The sequence below is a fragment of the Lissotriton helveticus genome, chromosome 2_1 (genome assembly GCF_964261635.1).
Source record: "Lissotriton helveticus chromosome 2_1, aLisHel1.1, whole genome shotgun sequence".
In the NCBI taxonomy this organism is placed as follows: Eukaryota; Metazoa; Chordata; class Amphibia; order Caudata; family Salamandridae; genus Lissotriton; species Lissotriton helveticus.
The window spans coordinates 1070844336-1070856629 of record NC_136059.1 but is presented as its reverse complement, the minus strand read 5'-3'; positions in this window follow the sequence as shown (position 1 = coordinate 1070856629).

The following is a 12294-nucleotide window of genomic DNA, read 5'->3' as shown; positions in this document are numbered from 1 at the left end:
TGATGTAATTTTTCCCATTTTAATTTAAGACCTTTCCCTGTGGTGCAAGGTCCTTGTAAATATGCCCCCATCTGTGCTTGGCAAATTTAGATTTTAATTCTTTGACTAACATAGCCATGTTAAAAGTGACCCAAAAATGTTGCAAGGGCCTTAAAAAAAACGCTTTCATGTGTCTTAGGCCATTTTAAGTCATTTCCCCTTGAATGTAGGTATCTAATTGATTTAGTTGATGTGTTTAAAAACGATTTATGAAAACAATTAGGTTTCTTGATATGTACTGCTAGAGCTTCATAGGTTGCTTGGGGCATATTTATAAGGCCTTTGTGTCTCTCTGATGTTATTTTTCCCATTTTAATTTAAGACCTTTCCCTGTGGTGCAAGGTCCTTGTAAATACGCCCCCATCTGTGCTTGGCAAATTTAGATCTTGATTATTTGACTTACATAGCCATGTTAAAAGTGATCTAAAAATGGAGCAAGGGCTTAAAAAAAACGCTTTCATGTGTCTTAGGGTATTTTAAGTAACTTCCCCATGAATGTATGAATATAATTGCTTTACAAGTTGTGTTTAAAAACGTTTTTTGAAATCAATTAGGTTTCTTGATATGTAATGCTAGAGGTTCATAGGTTGCTTGGGGCATATTTATAAGGCCTTTGAGTCTCTCTGATATTATTTTTCCCATTTTAATTTAAGACCTTTCCCTGTGGTGCAAGGTCCTTGTAAATACGCCCCCATCTGTGCTTGGCAAATTTAGATCTTGATTATTTGACTTAAATAGCCATGTTAAAAGTGATCTAAAAATGGAGCAAGGGCTTAAAAAAAAACGCTTTCATGTGTCTTAGGGCATTTTAAGTCACTTCCTGATGAATGTAGGTATATAATTTATTTAGATGATGTGTTTAAAAACGATTTTTGAAATCAATTAGGTTTCTTGATATGTAATGCTAGAGCTTCATAGGTTGCTTGGGGCATATTTATAAGGCCTTTGAGTCTCTCTGATGTTATTTTTCCCATTTTAATTTAAGACCTTTCCCTGTGGTGCAAGGTCCTTGTAAATACGCCCCCATGTGTGCTTGGCAAATTTAGATTTTGATTATTTGACTTACATAGCCATGTTCCATACAGTTGTAACCTTCTGCGTAGTCTTTGATATGCTAGACTCCATCTGCACTATGAGATACCTAAGCAAAGGAAACACAGGTGATGTGATTGTGAAATGAGGAAAAGAAACTCCACATTTTTCAATTACATCACATGTGTTTCCTAAGTTTACGAATGACATTGTGCAGATGAGGTTTAGGTCTGTCCACGGACACAGAAAAGGTCTGGCCTTTGTTCAAGAGTGAAGTGGACATGACTTACTTCATTGGTAGGCCTTCACATGTATTATCTCCTCTGCACTCTTCAAAAAGCGTAAATTTCATCTGCAACCCTGAGTAGGCCTCACCTCAAACAAACCTCTGGATAGGCCACACTTTATCGTCATCCTGAATCAATCATTTAAAATGTTAGGGACAGATTTATGATAGGTTTAAGCTTATTTTGCGTCACTGTGCGTGACTTTTGTGACGCAGCGGCGGTGCAAAAGATTTGCTATGTGGTGACATATTTACAACTTGATGCATCTAGGCAGATGTGTCATGCTGTAAAGTCCCGTGCCACATGAAACCGATGCAGCAGTGATGCAAAAGATGCACCATGTTGCAAGACAGGCCTCATTTAATCTCCAACAAGATAAGAAGCTGAATCTTCTGTAAATGTGAAAATTGTTGTATACACTGCTCAACTTATGTGTACTCTTTGATATGCTAGAGTCCATCTGCACTATGAGATACCTAAGCAAAGGAAACACAGGTGATGTGATTGTGAAATGAGGAAAAGAAACTCCACATTTTTCAATTACATCACCTGTGTTTCCTAAGTTTACGAATGACATTGTGCAGATGAGGTTTAGGCCTGTCCACGGACACAGAAGAGGTCTGGCCTTTGTTCAAGAGTGAAGTGGACATGACTTACTTCATTGGTAGGCTTTTCACATGTATTATCTCCTCTGTATTCTTCAACAAGCGTAAATTTAATCTGCAACCCTGAGTAGGCCTCACCTTAAACAAACCTCTGGATAGGCCACACCTTATCGTCATCCTGAATCAATCATTTAAAATATTAGGGACAGATTTATGATAGGTGTATGCCTCTTTTGCGTCACTGTGCGTCACTTTTGTGACGCAGCGGCGGTGCAAAAGATTTGCTATGTGGTGACATATTTACAACTTGATGCATCTAGGCAGATGTGTCATGCTGTAAAGTCCCGTGCCACATGAAACCGATGCAGCAGTGATGCAAAAGATGCACCATGTTGCAAGACAGGCCTCATTTCATCTCCAACAAGATAAGAAGCTGAATCTTCTCTAAATGTCAAAATTGTTGTATTCACTGCTCAACTTATGTGTACTCTTTGATATGCTAGAGTCCATCTGCACTATGAGATACCTAAGCAAACGAAACACAGGTGATGTGATTGTCAAATGAGGAAAAGAAACTCCACATTTTTCAATTACATCACCTGTGTTTCCTAAGTTTACGAATGACATTGTGCAGATGAGGTTTAGGTCTGTCCACGGACACAGAAGAGGTCTGGCCTTTGTTCAAGAGTGAAGTGGACATGACTTACTCCATTGGTAGGCTTTCACATGTATTATCTCCTCTGTACTCTTCAAAAAGCATAAATTTAATCTGCAACCCTGAGTAGGCCTCACCTTAAACAAACCTCTGGATAGGCCACACCTTATCGTCATCCTGAATCAATCATTTAAAATGTTAGGGACAGATTTATGATAGGTGTATGCCTCTTTTGCGTCACTGTGCGTCACTATTGTGACGCAGCGGCGGTGCAAAAGATTTGCTATGTGGTGACATATTTACAACTTGATGCATCTAGGCAGATATGTCTTGCTGTAAAGTCCCGTGCCACATGAAACCGATGCAGCAGTGTTGCAAAAGATGCACCATGTTGCAAGACAGGCCTCATTTCATCTCCAACAAGATACGAAGCTGAATCTTCTGTAAATGTCAAAATTGTTGTAAACACTGCTCAACTTATGTGTACTCTTTGATATGCTAGAGTCCATCTACACTATGAGATACCTAAGCAAAGGAAACACAGGTGATGTGATTGTGAAATGAGGAAAAGAAACTCCACATTTTCCAATTACATCACCTGTGTTTTCTAAGTTTACGAATGACATTGTGCAGATGAGGTTTAGGTCTGTCCACGGACACAGAAGAGGTCTGGCCTTTGTTCAAGAGTGAAGTGGACATGACTTACTTCATTGGTAGGCTTTCACATGTATTATCTCCTCTGTACTCTTCAACAAGCGTAAATTTCATCTGCAACCCTGAGTAGGCCTCACCTCAAACAAACCTCTGGATAGGCCACACTTTATCGTAATCTTGAATCAATCATTTAAAATGTTAGGGACAGATTTATGATAGGTGTATGTCTCTTTTGCGTCACTGTGCGTCACTTTTGTGACGCAGCGGTGGTGCAAAAGATTTGCTATGTGGCGACATATTTACAACTTGATGCATCTAGGCAGATGTGTCATGCTGTAAAGTCCTGTGCCACATGAAACCTGCGTCAGTTCTCATATAGGTGTTTTGTTGCAAGGTATGCATTAATTTGCATGAAAGCCCTGTAAAAGTAACACAGTGAAATTTAGAAGATTTCACTGAGTCAGCTTTATAGCATTGCTGAATCAAATCCTTACGCCTGTTTGAAACAGGCATAAGAAGTGATGCACCATGCAATGTGAGGCTTCCTCCTGTGCATTGCAGTAGACATGTCGCGCTTATGACGTGATTCCTGCAATGTGCTGCTTTTGCGGCACAGATGCGTGACGCATCTGTGCTGTTTTTGCTCAATGGTGCTCCACATTGTAAATGCGGCACACTATGGGTGGCAGAGCAGCGGTGCACATTAACTGGTGCATCCGTGGGGATGCGCCACTTAGCATAAATCTGCCCTTGTACATTTAAGTGTGAGCAGGGGACACAGAGTCGGTGAGGCTTATCCAAGGTTAAGAAGAGATGAGTCCTGTTCACTGAAAACTTGGACATAGGCCTCACCTCCTCAGCATCGCTGGACATGGCTAAATAATAGCTGCGAAATGTTACTCTTGTTAAACAATTTTACTATTATAATCTCTGAGATTTGTCTCTTACTCTGCAACATCTCATTGTTGTTTTCTTTCTTTAAAGATAACGACAACATCAACCATGAGTGACAATCAGCAATCAGTTGATCTCGACCTCATTATTGAACTTGTAATTGAAACGTCAGTGGAAGTAGATCCCTTGGATGATTTAAATCCTGAGGATGATGAAGAACATGATGAGGATGCCGATTTGTCAGAATTGTATGACATAGGGTGGGAAGCTGACCTGCTTGAGCCTATGGAACTATAAACATTTATTTTTAAAATTTACAATAAATGAAAAGTAAAAATGTAAACCGTTTCATTTAAAAATAAACACACCTTCAAAAACAGGTTATGTGTAGTGTCTTCAATAAAATATTAAAATATGCTCATAAAATTAGATCAGATTCACATATAAAACAGGACAGGTAAAATGAAGAAGAATTCCATTTCTTTTCTGATATTTGTGTACTCTAAATTTGCCAAAGCACTAAAAAATATTCTATGTAAAAATGTCAAGTAGTGTGTTAAGTTTTTGATGACTGTTATTGATTTACTGTTTGGTAATAGTGGTTAATAAAATTTTTTATTATATTTGACCACAGATTCAACTGCAGATCATTTCAAATTTTGAGAATGCCAACTAAGGATAGAATGAGAAAGGCTACAAAACGTCAAAGACAGCAGGTCCATCATTTACTGCAGCAGTCCTCTACAATAAAAAATCGTGAAGTCACCAAGAAAGCACCGGGTAAGACCACGAAAACATTCATAAGAAACATTTCTAGAAAAAAAAGTAGTACTACAGAAAATGTTTTTGTCCAGAAAAAGAGAAGCAATTTAAACGGAAAGGAAAGGCCAATCAAAAATGTTACTGCTAGAGCAAGAGATAACTCTGTGCATGATAGTAGAAGGAAACAACAGTTTAGGGACATTCGTAAACGAATGTTCCGCAACAGGATAATTGGCAATTTGTTAAAAAATATTAAGAAAGTGGTTTTTTATAAGAGAAAAAAAAAGTTGAGAAAGTTATTGATCAGGCATTGGAAATTAAACGAAAGTTATTTATTTTGATAATCAATAGAATTAGGAAGCTAAACAAGGCAATTTATGATTTCAAAAGAAATAGTAGATGGAAGAGAATAGTTAATCGTAGTAATTTTTGTGAATTTTTTTCCGGAGAATGGATGCATAGTTCAAGTTGTGAGGCATTTTTCAATGAGGAGAGTTATTTCCAGGATAATGATTTGGTGCATGCAGTTGACACCAGCGGTCGAGCTTATGAGGTGAAAGATGGTTGTCCAGTTGAAAAAGAAAAACTTGTGACAACAGAGGCAGAAGAGATGTTAGGTAATGAGGTTTTAGGAAGACGTCCTAAGGGACCTGTGTACACCTGGAAGTGTAGTAGTATTTGCAGTGTGCGACAGGATTCCATCAATTTGCTTTGTGATTTTGTACGGACATTTAATAAGAAAAGTTTGAAGCAGAAAATGAAGTTGTTGCAAGAATTAGATCCTTGCAGAGTGAGAGAAGTGACAGGTTTGCATGGTCATTCACTGGCTTGTCTTTCCAGGAGAGTATGCCAGAGTGTTTTTCATCATTTCAGGATGCTAGCAGTGCATCATAATAAAGTGAGGAAATTAGTTAGAATGTTGTATTATGCTAAGAGTCCAGCAGTTATGCTTAAACAATTATGCGCTGCTCTTTTGCATGGTTCTGAAATAGATGTGAAGAATATGTGTGAAGAAATTGAGTTTTGTTACTTTGGAAGTAAAGAGGAGAATGTTGAAATTGACCCAGAAGAAGAGGGTAATGTGGAAGATAGTGTACAGGTTTCCAGTACAGATAATTTTCAGAAGGAAATTGCCACGTTTCAGGTGAAATCAAGTGAGAGGCCTAATTTCACTTGTGTGTGTTGTCGACGCACTTATTATAAGAATCAGACTAAGTTAGTGGATTTATATGCAAAAAGTGAACGGGAAAATAATAGTGAATGGAAGGATTTCGCTACATACTTGATGGTAGAAAATTGTTTTGATTTGGGATCGGATCAACGTGTGTGTACTTATTGTTGTAATAAATTAAATCAAAACCAGATGCCTGCTAGAGCGGTTCATAATAATCTGGAATTGGTTGAGATTCCTTCTGAATTGAAGGATTTAAATACTTATGAATCTATTTTGATTCAAAGTATCCATCCCTTTCAGGCTATTGTAAGAATGGAGCCAAAGACAGGGAAATTGCCTCCATCAGATTTACAGAGAGGATTAAAGGGAAGAGTTGTTTATTTGCCTCTAGATTTGAAGAAAAACATTAACACAATTGGAGTAGAAAAAGTGGAAGAGGAACCTCTGGTTATCTTAGTTAATGGGGTTCCGACAAAGAATAAAAAAAATGGCAAGATTTAGTGGATGTTAGGAAAGTCAAAAAGGCAACATTGTATTTGAAAAAAATAATAAGTACTATAAGAATGTATATGTTGCAGAAGAGGAAGTAAGCGAGAAAGAGGATAGCGATTTGTGTGCTGGTCAAATTGAGAAAGTAGAACCCTCTAAAAGTGAAGAAATATATGAACATTATAGTGTTCATCCTTTGCATTCCAAGGAAGTCATGGGGAATGCTTATGAGTTGTTTCAAATGAAACAAGCCAAAGGGAGTCCCATTAGTGTCTGGGAGGAAAGTTTGGAAGCTCGGTGTTTCCCACAGCTATTTCCAACAGGTCAAGGAGGAAGATATGATGAGCGACCTCATCAAATTCCTGCTTCTGAATACCGGACTTTACGATTGTATGCAGAAGATGCTAGGTTTCGACAATGCATTCCCTATTTGTTTCATCTCCTGTTTGAAAGCGATCTGTCTGGACTGTCATATGCAGTGAACCACATCTTGAAAAGTGGTGTACAGATGCAAAACATCTCGGCAAGTGACTTTATGGATAAAGTCAATGTCCAAGACAGTATTTTGGATTGTCACCTGATTAATCTCATAGCGTGTCAGCGTGGTACTAATGAGTACTGGTACCGTCGTCATGGTGATTTAAAATGTATGCTGAGGAACTTAGGAACTCCCACATGGTTCCTCACTCTGAGCTGTGCCGAGTATGGCTGGGAAGACTTACTTGAATTTCTACGAGAGGCAAATGGAAACATCGAAAACATCGAATTCAAGACACCCGGAGAACTGTGCTTTTTGGATCCAGTGAATGTATGCAGGTACTTCAATCATAGATTTGAAGCTATGATGTCTTTCATCATGAATAAGAAGAATCCACCTCTTCGAGAGGTGTTGGATTTCTTCTGGAGAAAGGAGTACCAAGCAAGAGGTGCTCCTCATATACATATGCTGCTGTGGATCAAGGATGCACCTAAATTTGGAACAGATCCAGAAGACTTAGTGATGAGTTTCATAGAACAGTATTCTACATGTGCTGTTCCAAACGCAAAGGAGGACAAAAGCCTAAGAGAACAAGTTCTACGCTTCCAAAGCCATCGTTGCGGAAAGTACTGTCGTCGTAAATTCAGAAACAAGGACAAGTTCTACACCAAATTTTGTTTAGTCTTTCCACGACCGGTGATTTCTAAAGGAAGAGTGAACAGTTTGATGTCTTCGCTGCGACATAATGTGATGAAGAAATCACCTAAAAACACATACAATTTGAAGAGGAACGAAGAGTCCAAGTACATCAACGACTACAACCCAGTGATTTTGTCCATGTGGAATGCTAACATGGATATACAGTTTGTGGCTGATAACTGTATGGCTGTGGCTCGGTATGTGACCTCTTACATCACCAAAAAAGAAAAGACAGAATTGAAGGATATGTGGGAGGACATTTCCCATGAAAAGAGCCTCAGTAAGAAGTTGTACAGTTTCAGTCTGCAGATGTTGTCGCATCGAGAAATCGGAGCTTACGAATGTTCTGACCGGTTGTCTTCAGCAAGTCTCTATGCCAAATCTAGGAGTATCGTTTGGGTGAGTCTTGGTCTTGCTGCAACGCGTAATCGAGTTCTGAAACCTGTGCGGGAAATTGAGTATTTGGCGGAAAAGGAGCCAAACAGTACCGACATTTTGAAGACCAACATGTTGGATACATATTATCCAAATCGAAGCAGTCACCTCGAGAATGTTTGTCTGTATGAGGTTCTACAAAATTACATATTCAAGAGGAACATCAAAGAAGATATTGATAAAGGAGTGTATGCTGTAATTGGAAGTGAGGGATGTCTGGTCAAGCAAAGAAAATGCCACTTGGTAAATCATCGAAAATTGAGTGGCGAATCTCCTGAAAAAAAGGAGTTTTTCTATTTAGCACTTTTGCAACTTTTCAAGCCTTGGCGTGCAGAAGAGGAACTGCTTGGAGATTTCCTCTGTTACGAAGACTCTTTCACTGCCGCCAAGGAGACCATAGAATGTCCTGCTTTTCCCAAATATGTAGAAATGTTGAATGCGGAAATCGAGCAGGAAGCAACGATTGCAGCAGAGATTGCCAGAGACAGTTCTCAGGACAGTCAGAGTTCTGTTTCATTGAGTCAGGATCCACTAGGAGGACCTGTTATCGAAAATGAAGCTGCCACTGCCATGAATGAAGTGGAAAGAGCCATGGCACATGCTCAGGAGGATGCGGTTAACTTAGAAGACTTGGAAAGACAACTCAACGTTGAGCAGAGGAAAATTTATGACGAAGTTACCAAGCAAATTGATCATGGATTAAGTCATGAGAAGAAAGAGCGCTCATGTACGTCGTTGAAGCCTGTCCGACTGTACGTGAGTGGAGAAGCGGGAACTGGAAAGAGTTTCCTCATTAAAGCAATTTCATGTTATTTGAAGGAAAGGACTGAGTCATCGCTGTCTTGTGTTGTCACCGCTCCAACTGGACTGGCAGCACATAACATTAAAGGTATTACTTTGCATCGTCTACTGATGCTGCCAGTGGAGCATGAGAACAAATTACAATACCACAAGTTATCTGGAGATGCTTGTTGTGAAGTTTCAAGAGTCTTGAGGAAAATGAAACTTCTTATCATTGACGAAGTAAGCATGGTTTCCAATGTCATGCTTGCCTTTGTGCATTTGAGAATGCAAGAAGTTCTTAAAACAGAGTATGATGTGTTATTTGGTGGCAAACACATCATTGTTTTCGGAGATCTTCTGCAGCTGACACCAGTGAAAGGACAACCTGTGTTCAAAATGCTCACGCATGAAGATACCAGGAAGTGCCTAGGGAGCATTGGCAACGTCAATATATGGTTAAACTTCAATTATGCTGAACTGCATGAAAATATGCGTCAGGCGAAGGATGAAGTTTACAAGAATATTCTACAAGATGTTAGAATTGGAAAAGTGACCGAGCATGGGAAACAAGCTTTACATGCACGATTACTGTCAAATTTATATCCAGAACAAGACGTTGTGCCTGAGAATATTTTTCTGAAAATTACTGAGAAGAAATCTGGAATATGTTTGATGCCAACTCTTGCAGAATGTGCCATCTTCAACAACAAAATGTTGCATTTAGAAAACCAAGAGATTGTGAAACTGGAAGCTATTGACAGAGTAGAGCATATGGGATCAACAATTATTTTGTCTGAGAATTTGAAAACAAAATTGGATTCATTAGAGAAGACTATATCTAAAACTGCAGGTTTTGAAAAGACTCTGAATGTGTGCTTAAATTGCTGTATAATTTTAAGAAGGAATTTACATGTTGAAAGAGGTCTGGTAAATGGATCAATGGGTAATGTTGTTGATTTTGTGAAATACAGAAATAGAGATGGAATTGAATTTTTAAAAATTAAATTTGATGGCATTGAGGAAGTACAGCTAATTGGTCGTTGTTCTGCTAGATTTTTGCTTGTAAAAGACTTATATGTTCGCCGTAAGTAGTTTCCTGTTTGCTTGGCATATGCGGTGACAATCCATAAATCACAAGGTTTAAGTGTAGACAGTGCATTGGTGAATATTGGCAGTTCTGTGTTCAAGGAGGGTATGGCATATGTGGCATTGTCACGAGTTAGAACTGTATCGGGATTGTACTTGATTGAGTGTGATGTCACAAACATTTGTGCGGATCTAGATTGTGTTAAGGAATACAATAGGTTAAGAAGAGAGTATGCGCCACATTTGCCTCAATATCCTTTGTTTGAGAAACGTGTGGTAGGCCGGAAACGAAGAAATGTGACCAATACTAGGGAGGTTGTAGCAAAAAGACGAAAAGTCGATGAATCTGAAGTTATAAGCAGAAAGAAAAAGGATTCTGTTGAAGATGTTGTTGGTTTTCAATTTGAAAACAGTTCTGGTGTCAACTGCTATGCTAATGTAGTGGTTAATGTTTTGTTTTCTCTAGAAAATGTAAAAGAAGAGATTGTGGTCAATTCGGATCACAGATTTTGCAGTTTGTTAAATTCTGTGTTAGAGAAATGTAGCACTGATAGAACAAAAATAGAAAGTGTGTCTGAAATTCGAAATCTGTTAGACAGATGTTCAGGTCAAACACAATTCTCTCAAAATATTCAGCAAGATTGTCAGGAGTTTTTAATGTATATGCTTGATGTATTGCATGCTGAAGGTGTAGATGTAGATCAGCTGTTTGGGCTTTCTTATCAATGGCAGCATGACTGCGAGAACTGTAGGGTATCAAGTACTACTAGTGTAGACTCAGAAAGATTTATATATTTAACTTTGCCAGACAGTAAATCAGTGTACTTTAATAAGCTAGTAAAAGCAGCTGATCACAACATGGAGTGTAGCCAATGTAAATCTGAAATGATGTCAACATTATTTATACGAACATATGGCCAGTATGTCATTTTAATGTTCCAACGATGTAGGCCTGATGGAACAAAATTGACAACTTTAATTAAAAATGTTGTAGCTTCGCAGTTGTCAATATCAGGAAGGACTTTTGTAACTGCAGCAATTATATATCATGATGGTCCTTCAATAACATCAGGACATTACACAGCTTATTTAAAGTCTAGAAACGGCTGGTCATTATGCAACGATTCTGTTTTAACTTACAAAAAAAAATTGCCGTATGACCTTAAAAATTCTTACCTGGTGTTTTTATAACCAAAATTTTAGGGAAAGAATCTTGGGATGTGCTCTGAAGATTTTCAAGAGGTTCTAATGGCTCCTACACGATTTGGCCTTGAGGATAAGTGTAGTACAGAGACAATAGTTCCTGGAAAAAAAGAAGATTTTCTTACAGAAAGTGGTGGGCACAGATTAGTTGAAGGACAACAGAGTATTTCCCAAAGCAAACGGTCTTCTTACCATAACACTTGACGTCATGGAAAAATAACTGCACTTTGAATGAGTTCAGAAAAACTGTTTCTTTTTATAAGCTAATTCAAGCAGCCAATCAAAACATGGAGTAGAGGGAATGTAAGTCTGCAATGCTGTCTAGATTATTGGTCCAAATATTTGATTATAATGTCATTTTGAAAATCCAACTATATAAACCTGATGAAAGTAAGTCTTCAACTTTAATTACAAATGTTGTGGCTACACAGTCGTTGATTTTAGGAAGAACATTTGTAACTGCAGCTATTATATGGCATGATGGTCATTTGACAGATCCGCTTATTACACAGCTTATTGAAAATGTAAAAAAATTTGCTGTTTCGGAAATTATTCCCATTTGACTACGATACAATGTTGCCTTTTAATTTAAAAATATTCTTACTTTCTGTTTTCATAAAAGAGAATTTAGGGTAGGTAACTGGCGTATAATGATTCTAGGGGTTGATATAATTTTATCTACTGTTTTATATTGCTTTGTGATTAAAAGTGATGTAGAGAATTAAATATTTGTAGTACTCATAGAGGTAGTGTAAGTCTGCTTCATAGTAAGCAGTATCAGTGTCATAGGAAATGTAGAACATGAGTGAGCAAGAAGGGTAAGATATTACTAGTCCAGAATTGTGAAAGTGATCTTGAACGTTTTCTTTCTGAAAGTTGCGGAAATACAAAATGACGGGATTTGCTTAGAAGAATTCCAAGAGTTATAAATGGCTCTTACACGATTTGGCCTTGTGGAAACGTGCGGTAGAGAGCGAGAAGTCATTTATTGTATGTAACATATTTTTCAAAACGATGGA